This window comes from Artemia franciscana, chromosome 14 (assembly GCF_032884065.1).
Source record: "Artemia franciscana chromosome 14, ASM3288406v1, whole genome shotgun sequence".
Taxonomy (NCBI): domain Eukaryota; kingdom Metazoa; phylum Arthropoda; class Branchiopoda; order Anostraca; family Artemiidae; genus Artemia; species Artemia franciscana.
Window position 1 is genome coordinate 6,745,069 of NC_088876.1, and position 9,585 is coordinate 6,754,653.

The window sequence follows — 9,585 nt, forward strand, 5'->3', positions numbered from 1 at the left end:
GTGTTCTAAGCTTACTTTATAAAGGGCGGTTTTTAACCAAAACCATCATTCCCGTTCCCTCCTCATTATTCCTCACTTCGTACGTTTCTATTAAGGAATAATTATAACTTTTGCTTCTGAGGCCGCTGAAAATTTGCCCCAGACATTTCCTCCTAAACATCTCCACATGTAAAATTTAGTTGGTAAAGAGAAAGTGAGACAAATAAAGTTATTTCGTGTAAGAACTCGGTCAAATCCTCCCAGTGTAAGATTTCCTTGGAAAGTTCAACCATAGAGATTTTTCTTCCCATGGAAACCCACTTGAAGTCCAAAACACTCCCCCCTCCCCTTGAAAAAAGTTTTTATACTTTATGATAACAAATACTATATGCAAACAATGGTCAAATTTCAAAGCTTAAAAGCCTTTCTCCACGGACTGTGGGGGGGAGGTCATATTGCCCCCTAAGGGTGAAGCTAACGGATCTTTCAATTATGTTGGACAAAATTGCTATCACAAAGTTTTGATCAAACAGATTTAGAGAAAATGGGGGGGCGAGGGAGAGGGACTTCTTACTCTCCAACGTTTTGGTCATTTAAAAAGAGCCCTAGAAATTATAATTTAAGTTTGAATGCATCTTTTCCCAATTTTCTCCTCAATTTTCCAAACGATCGCCTATGGTAGGAAGAAAACAACAGACAAATGAACACAAATCTGTCATTTTCCTTCTAGTAAAAAATTGGAAAATTTCACAATTTTGTGAATAAGAGCTTGAAACTTCTACAATAGGGTTGTCTGATACATTGAATCGAATGGTTTGACTTTCATTAAGATTTCTTGATTTTGGGGGGTTATTTTACCCTTTTTCTGAGCCTAGAAGCTTTTGATAAGCAATACTAAACCTTTGAATCTTGTATATTTAAAATTAAAATAATAAGCCAATTTTTTTTATGTATCTATTGGTATCAAAATTTCGTTTTGTAAAGTTTCGGTTACTATACCAGATTTCTTACCAGATCCGTTACTATGAGCTGTCCGAGAACCAAGAAAATATAAAGCGTTATTTTCTTTTTCCTTGAAATAGAATATGTGAAAAAAACGAACAGAAACTAATTTAAAAAAACCTTTTCCACAAAATAAGTTTTTAGAAAAAGATATGAGCTCAATTACAAGGATAGAAAAGTTCGTACAAAATTTATTTTTTAAAGAAAAATGAAGAGGTTAAATAAACCTAACGCGAGCAGACATAAAGTAAAGTAATCGTCCAAGAGTGAATATGCCACAAATCATAATCAATAAATAAATAATATCTCTAACAAAAATTACAATACACAACCAAAATCCAACTCAAACAAGCACAAATTGACATGAGCAGGACTGACAACCCCCATGCCTTCTCTAGACTAGAACATAATTTGCACTTTACTGAAAAAATTTATTAATGTTTTCATTTTTCACGTTTAATAAATAAAAATATTAAAGCTCTAAGGAATAAATGTTAGTATTTGTCTATTAAACCGTGAATCCACATAAATTAGTTTTTTCCCGTAAACTGCATTTTATGTTCTGGTCTTGAGAAGACATGGGAGTTGTCAGCCCTACTCATATTAATTTCTGATCATTTTGATTTTTACTCTGATATTTTTTGCTCTGACAGTTTTTTTGCTGTTTAATAAAGTAGAATTGAGAGAAAGAGTCAAACTTTAGCGTAAAGAGCGGGGCGTTGAGAAGGGAACATCCCCTTTCATACACGGAGTAATTTCTGTTGGTTTTAAGTTTTAATGTCGCTCCTTACTTTCAGTTAAAAAAAACTAGTTTTTTTATTTAATCTTTCGTTTTGAATTATATATATTTCTTGTTGGTGAATTTTGGTAGTTTTATGCTTGGACTATTATTTGACTTCATTTTTGCTCATTTTTGGTTTCATTGAGCTCGTCACTTTTCTTTAAAAAACCAATTTTGTGGATAATGTGTTTTTAAATTAATTTACTTTATAAGATAGGTCATAAGTGATAGCTTGACGAGTCGCTTTCAGCTGATAAATATTTGATTTTTCTGTATTAGAACAATTGCACCTAAACAAGCAACTTTCAGTAGATAAATATTTACTTAGGAAATTCCTAGAATAAATGAGGTTTGCCAATAACTTTCAGCTCATAAATATTTATTTTTTGTTTGAACCAAATACGAAATTTCGCTGGAATTCCAGCTTATTATTGATGATCTCACCAAATTAATGAAAATTTCTACAATAAATGAGGTTTACAAATAAATTTCAGCAGATAAATATTTACTTTTGAAATTTCTAGAATAAATGAAGTTTACTAATAATTTTGAGCTGATAAGTATTTATTTTTCGTTTGAAGCAAATTATAAATTCCGTATAAATTCTGTGTATTTGGTTTTGAATTAAGTAATACTAGATTTTTCAAATCAATAGACTCAGTATTTCTGATAGAAATATAAATGCTTCCCGATTTAGTCGAAATCGACTTTAAAATTATACTACCCGATTAAAATTAAACACTGTTGATATTGGATACCCGCTACATAATCAATACCCGCTACATAATACCCGCTACATAATCAAGGTCACAGTTCTAGCTATGTTAATTTATTCCTCATACAAACAAAAAAACTAAAAAATAAGGATCAGCCTTAAACTTAAAGTGAAAAGAAATTATTCTGAATATCAGGCGGTTTGAACGGGCTGCTCCCTCTTCAGCACCACGCTCTTTACGCTAAAGTTTGGCTCTTTCTCTCAACTCTACTTTTTGAAACAGTAAAAAACTTTAGCGTAAAGAGCGGGGCGTTGAAGAGGGAGCAGCCCCTTTCATATAGGCTACGAAGTAATTTCTGTTCGTTTTAAGTTTTAATGTCGCTCCTTGCTTTCAGTTAAAAAGAACTTGTTTTTTTAATTTAATTTCTGAACGTTTTTGAATTAATGCGTGTTTTTATTTTGGCTCTCCGCAGATGAATAATTAAAACGAAATTTGTATATTTATTTTTTTGACCAAATGATTTTGAGAAAAAAGGAGCGGGGAAGGAGGCCTAGTTGCCCTCCAATGTTTTGATTACTTAAAAAGGCAACTAAGACTTTTAATTTTTCCCGAACGTTTTATTAGTAAAAGATATACGTAACTTGCGAGTTAACTTATGTAACGAACTTCTGTATTTTTATTTTTTTATTACGTATATGAGGGAGTTCACCCCCTTGTCGGTACCTCGCTCTTTACACTAAAGCATAAATTTTGTCCCAATTCCTCAAGAATGACCCATGAATCACCCAAGAATGACCCAAAGACATAGTTATAAGGTTTTTCGACTATGTTGAATAAAATGGGTATCTCAGAATTTTGATCCGTTGACGTTGGGAAAATAATTAACGTGGGAGGGGGCCTAGGTGCCCTCCAATTTTTTAGTCACTTTAAAAGGACGCTAGAACTTTTCATTTCCATTACAATGAGCCCTATCGCAGCATTCCAGGACCACTGGCTTAATACGGCCACCCCTGGGAAAAAAAAACAAACAAACAAATAAACACGCATCCGTGTTCTGCCTTCTGGCAAAAAATACAAAATTCCACATTTTTGTAGATAGGAGCTTGAAACTCCTACACTAGTGTTCTCTGATACGCTGAATCTGATGGTGTGATTTTTTTTAAGACTCTATGACTTTTATTGGGTGTTTCCCCCTATTTTCTGAAATAAGGCAAATTTTCACAGGCTCTTAACTTTTGATGGGTAAGACTAAAGTCGATGAAACCTAAATGTTTAAAATCAGCACTAAAACGTAATTCTTTTGATGTAGCTCAAAATTCTGTTGGTATCAAAAATACTGGTGTCAAAATTCAGAGTTTTGGCTACTATTGAGCCGGGTCACTCCTTACATCAGTTCTTAAACCACCAACTGTTTGATGGTTATTATTTACTGTTGCCTGTTACATTCATTCTTTTAAAATGTACCTGTGCTTTGGGAAACCTTGTACATTTTCTAATACAAAAAAAAACTTACTACTAAATCTAGTACTAGTCTGTATTTTTAATGGAGAAAAAACAGCTGTTCTTGTAAAAACAATAAAGTAATGCTATCACTCGATATGTAATATAGAGTAATTGTTAATACAGAGTAAATGTAGATAAAATATTGGCATAGTTACAATTCTGTAAATCTATATTAAATAGATTATTCTAAATAAATCTAGATTAACCGGATTGATAATAAGCATATATTCAATTATTAAATATTTAATATAGATTAATATAGGGTAATATTATATAGATAAATATGGTAGTATATGTAGCAAATACAATAAAGTAAAAACTGTATCCGTATTATTCTGTGTATTCAAAATGAATGAAAGTTTCCTTTTTTTAGTTTTGTCAGACTCAACGATGGAATCTTTCCACGGAGCAACAAGAGCACCCAAAGGACAAGAGCACCCAGAGTATTTTGTAGCACCCAAAGGTCAAGTGCTTTGGGAAAGTTTGGTGCTTGTAAATATTTCATGCGATTTGTGTCAATAGAAAGGATTTTTTTACGAATAGAAACAAAATCAGTTATTAGATCAATGAAAAAGTAAGCAAAGAGAAAACAGGTTTTAATTTCGACAAAGCAGTGAACAAAAAATAAAATATAAAGACAAAACTATACTTTAACTAAGAAAATAAAAATAATCCGAATATTTCAGCCCCACGTCCAGGAGCCTTTATCAACGGAAACAAAATTACAAACACCAAAGCAAATGTTTATAATGAAACCATGATTTCTTTCCTCTGCAAAAATTGGTGTATAAATGGGAATCTATTAAAAGAGAAAATTATATTTACTTTAAAAAAACAAAAGAGGGTCACCAAACCCAAGGTCCACCACCCCTCAAGAAGTTTTACAGTTTAATGGAATAAATTTATTAATTATAAATTGAATGAATTTTTTCATTTGCTAGTTTAGCTGCAGTCCGTTGACTTCTCACAGTTATTGACCTTACTTTGACTTTGTTTCGCAATATTTTCACTTGTTTTTATCATAATTATGTAAATCACTACTCGTTGAAGTTTTTAACCGGTCTTTAATTAAACTATTATAAATTGAATTTATCTCAAAATCCCCTTCATCTCTTTTAATACTAATACCCCCATAGATAACATTTTCTATTTCTATAATTTCTTGGGAACTTTATAAAAGTCCTACAGACATATCAACAATCATTGTCTGATTAAATAAAATATTGATACGAGGAAATATACACGTGTCGAAAAATATACACGTGTAGAAAAATATACACGTGTTCCGCCACAGCGGATTCAAATGTTTCAGGTTTTTTATTATGTCTTAACGAACAATCTATGGCATTTTTGTGTAGCTGTAGCCTATTTTTGAAAATATGCTGTGTTCTACCTACATAAAATTACCGCAAGAGCATGGAATTGTGTATACCCCCTTTTGCATATTTCTTGAAACCTTATCTTTTCCATTACTTAGCCACGAGCTTACAGTTTGTCCTGATTTAAAAGCTGTTTTTATATTATGTTTCATTTAATTCTCTCCTTAATTTCTGCGATAACACTGGGATATAAGGCAAAGTTATGTAATTTGTTTTTTGAATTGTCCCATTTTCTTTTAATATTACAGGTTCTATTAACTTTTTTTCCTTCTTTCAATTATTTGGAAAATCATATTTTCGGGATATTCATTTCCTACTAGAAAATATTTAATAAAAATTAATTCACTACTCACGTATTCATCACGTTATTCATTAGACCGCCAGTCACTCTGGAAGGTCCTTCGCTACTATGGTATCCCTGATATCATAGTAAATCTCATCATGGCGATATATGAAGATACATCCTGTTGTGTGAAGACAGCAGAAGGAAATTCAGGAATATTTCCAATCCTCTCCAAGGTGAAATAAGGGTGTGTGCTATCCCCGCTACTGTTCGCAATCGTCATCGATTTCGTGCTGAGGAGCGTCGACTCAACTGGGCTACGCCTAAATAATCGCCTGCTGAGTGACCTAGATTTTGCTGACGATATTGCCATCCTCGAAACCTGTAAATCACAGCTTCAAGCACTGCTCTCGAGCGTCCAACAAAAAGCAGAAGGTTTTGGATTCAATATCAACGCCAATAAAACCAAAGGCATGGCAACTAGCGGTTCACCTATGAACATCAAATGTGGTGATGACGACGTGGAACAAGTGCTCCATTTCAAATATCTTGACAGCACCATCGACAACACGGGATCCACAGCCAAAGAAGTCATCGCCCTAGTTGGACAGGCCAGCAGCACCTTAAACAGACTCAAAAAAGTTTGGAGATTGAATAATTTCTCTCTCCGGCTTAAGCTCCGCCTGTTCAACAGCAACGTCCTGCCCGTACTCATCTATGAATCTGAAACATGGCATCTCAACCAAGAAAAAGAGAGGAGAATTCAGTCGTTTGAAAACATGTGCTTACGTAGACTTCTCGGCATCCATTGGACCCATAAGGTAACGAACGAGCACATTAGAAACATCACAGGTCACCCGTCCCTCATCGAGACCACACGAAGGCGCAGGTGGAGCTACCTCGGACACGTGCTGCGCATGGACGATTCCAGAATTCCCAAGTCTACTTTTTTTCTGGTTACCCGAAGGTACCTGACACAGAGGAAGACCCAAAAATACACTCCGTCGTACCCACAATAACGACCTGCGGCATATTCACGCCTCAATACAGCCAGAGTGTGAAGACATCTTCACAGCCGCAAGTTTCAGAGACGACCGAAGACTCTTCTTGGACGCCCTGAGCGCCTCTGGAGGTACCTCTGGAGGATATATAGCTATTTCACGATCAAACATATTACTAACTAAGCGTAGTAAGTCAGGTCGTTCAGGTGTGTAATGATTCAGGTTGATTATAATATACCTGTACTTTTCCTATACTCGTAGCCAGGCTCATACTTTTCCTATACTCGTCGCCTGATTGTAAGCGCAAAGCCAAAATTTAGATTGGCCCGGATAAAATTTTTCAGTTTAAAGTTATGAGGAATTTTGAGCTACGAACAACTTTGTGCACAATGTAATCGTAGAGTTACATTTGTATACATTTGCTCTGATGAAACAGATTGTGTAAGATAATTGTAATCAAAATTTTTCTATGTTGAGAATATCTGAACAATGAAACAATTTCCTTGAACCATTGCTCTATTAATTTGGCTAGATAATCCGTAATAAGCTAGAATTCTTGCATAATTTTTATTTGCTTCAAACGAAGAATAAATATTTATTAGATGGATTTTATTAGTGAACCTCATTTATCAGCACTTAGATCTCAATCTACTCAAGCGGAGCACTATCCCTTCCAGTCCTGGTCCCGGCACTTTTTTTAATTTCCTCAAGATGTAAGGGTTTTTTATGTAATATTGCGTGACTTGTTACAGCTCAGGTTCCACTAGTCAAACAGAGAGGTCCTGGTTGTAAGAAAACATATCTTGGTAAAACATTCAAACATGAAAATGACAAAATCTCCCTTGACTGGTTTTTGTTCTGGGAGACCTTTATAATCTACCAAAGACAGGTTTTAAAGGTCAATGACAAGTGACTTCTTTGATATTATGACTCACTTGTTTCTGTACTGAAAAAGAGTTTAGTGTGTCAACATTAAGGGTATTGTTCTTGGCATATTCTTTAACAGTGGATGCTTTTACTCTATTAGATATTGAAGGCCCTAGCAATGGTAAAATGAAACCTAGATTACCTGACGTAGCAATAGAAATTACAAAGGGTTGTCGGCTAACCCCAGAATGGGACGATATGTTTGCAAGATGTGTAATACCATTGTGCGAATCCGATTTGGAAGAACGGTTGTGTTTTGCCGCAAAAGAGAATATTATGCATATAGTAAGATTACAAGACGGATTAAATGTATTAGTGTAATATATTGAAGATGATGATCTGGATCAATATAAAAAAAGAGTTAGTTTCTTACATTTTGAAAATGTTTTTGTTGTTAAATATTTTACTAGCGATAAGAAGGCAGGAAAAATCTTTGTTACAATCCATTCTTTGTTAGCCTATAATTGGTAGTGAGAGTGTCAAGATTAAAAATGACTGGATTTTAGAAACACAAAATCATACAAAATCTAGTGACTTTGGAAAAATGTTTTGAAAAATGATGATTTTCAAGAGTTACCTCCAGAAAAAATACTTTCTCAAAGAATGCTTAACGAAACAATGAAAAATGGTTTCTCATCTTTTGACTATTGTATGAAACTTTTACGTCGTGAGCCAGATGTATTTACTCAATTTACTGACATACTAATTGAAAAACAAAATGATGTTGTGGATTTGGTTGTGAAAACTACATAAAAACTCGTTTATGACAGAAATTTCACATGGCCAAAAAAATAAGTCAAATAAGTTTCGTGGTATCACTCGATTACTCCTCCTCCTAGAATAAATTCATTTTATGGATTGCAAGTCAGTTTCATTTTTGAAGTGAGACAGTGAACACTGAAAATTTTTTTTACATATGTTCAATATTTTTGTATACATTAGGCAGCTGATCATCCTGTGAGAACTGTGCTATTGTAGATGACTATGATGAAAATTTTAGATGATGCAATCCATATAAATTATATAGATGATATACAGTGAAAATTAAAGACTGTAATTCTTTTGTTGAAGACGTTTGTGATTCTTACAATAGATTGCTATAATTGCTGGAATAATAAGAGAGTCTGGCTTTTACGAAATCTCTGTGAAAATACTGGTTACTCTGATAATAAGCCTATTGACTTTTATTTTTGTTACAGAAAGTGATTTTCATATGAGAACGTCATGTTTGACATTGCTCAAAAAGCAAATTAGAACCCGTGAATTTTAGAATATGAATCAAAATAGTATTATTTACTTTACATAGAAATAGAATAAAAATGAAGCTACAATATATTTTAGAAAATTTGACCCTAATTTTACATTCCAAGATGAGTACAAGCGGAATCCTGACGATATACCACCACTTACCATTACTGATGTATCCATTCACATAGAAGAAGAAATCTAAAGAATGATAGCTTTTTTGTACAAAAAAGACTTATTAGTAAACAAATTCACAAACATTTTTGAAGTATTTCACTCTTAGGGCACTGGAATTTATATTATACAGGTAGGAAAGAGTATTTTCAACTAGAAAGTCGTTCAATCAAGGATAGTCTACGTAAAAGTTAAGAAATTCACTATAACTGTATCTATGACATAGAAAAATAAAATATAATAGCGCAGGGAAACCACGGATTCTCGTTGACAAATCTTGTGCTCATATCAGATTTTGAATAATAGGTTTTCCACTTTAATCAAAATTTGTGATGTGAGGCGTTTAGAATGCGTACGGCAGGCCAAGAGGAACAAAAATTCAATATTTTCCACTGTTTAAATACGCGTAGCCAATATCCTGTCTTTACAAATGATTGACTACTATTAATTTTATTGTTAGCTGTTTAATATGGTCAATAAAATCTGAACACCATCAGGGTTAATTTCCAATAGGATTCAAATTTATTTAACGAGATTATCCTATACTCTACTATCTCATACTCAACACCTAAGCAAAGGTGCACTGTAAAAGTAG

General features: G+C 33.5%; 1 long non-coding RNA gene across 2 annotated transcripts in view; it reads left to right on the forward strand.

Moving 5' to 3' along the window:
* The window catches only part of LOC136035250 (uncharacterized), a 67,164-nt gene extending 58,094 nt beyond the window's left edge, over positions 1–9,070 (forward strand). The window contains exons 3-4 of one of the 2 annotated variants that reach the window (XR_010619378.1): positions 4,355–4,555; positions 8,913–9,070. This is a non-coding gene — a long non-coding RNA (uncharacterized LOC136035250). Of the gene's footprint in view, positions 1–4,354; positions 7,022–8,912 lie in introns of those variants that run through there. The other variant, XR_010619377.1, reaches the window with a different exon arrangement.
* The last annotated feature ends 515 nt before the right edge of the window (positions 9,071–9,585 follow it).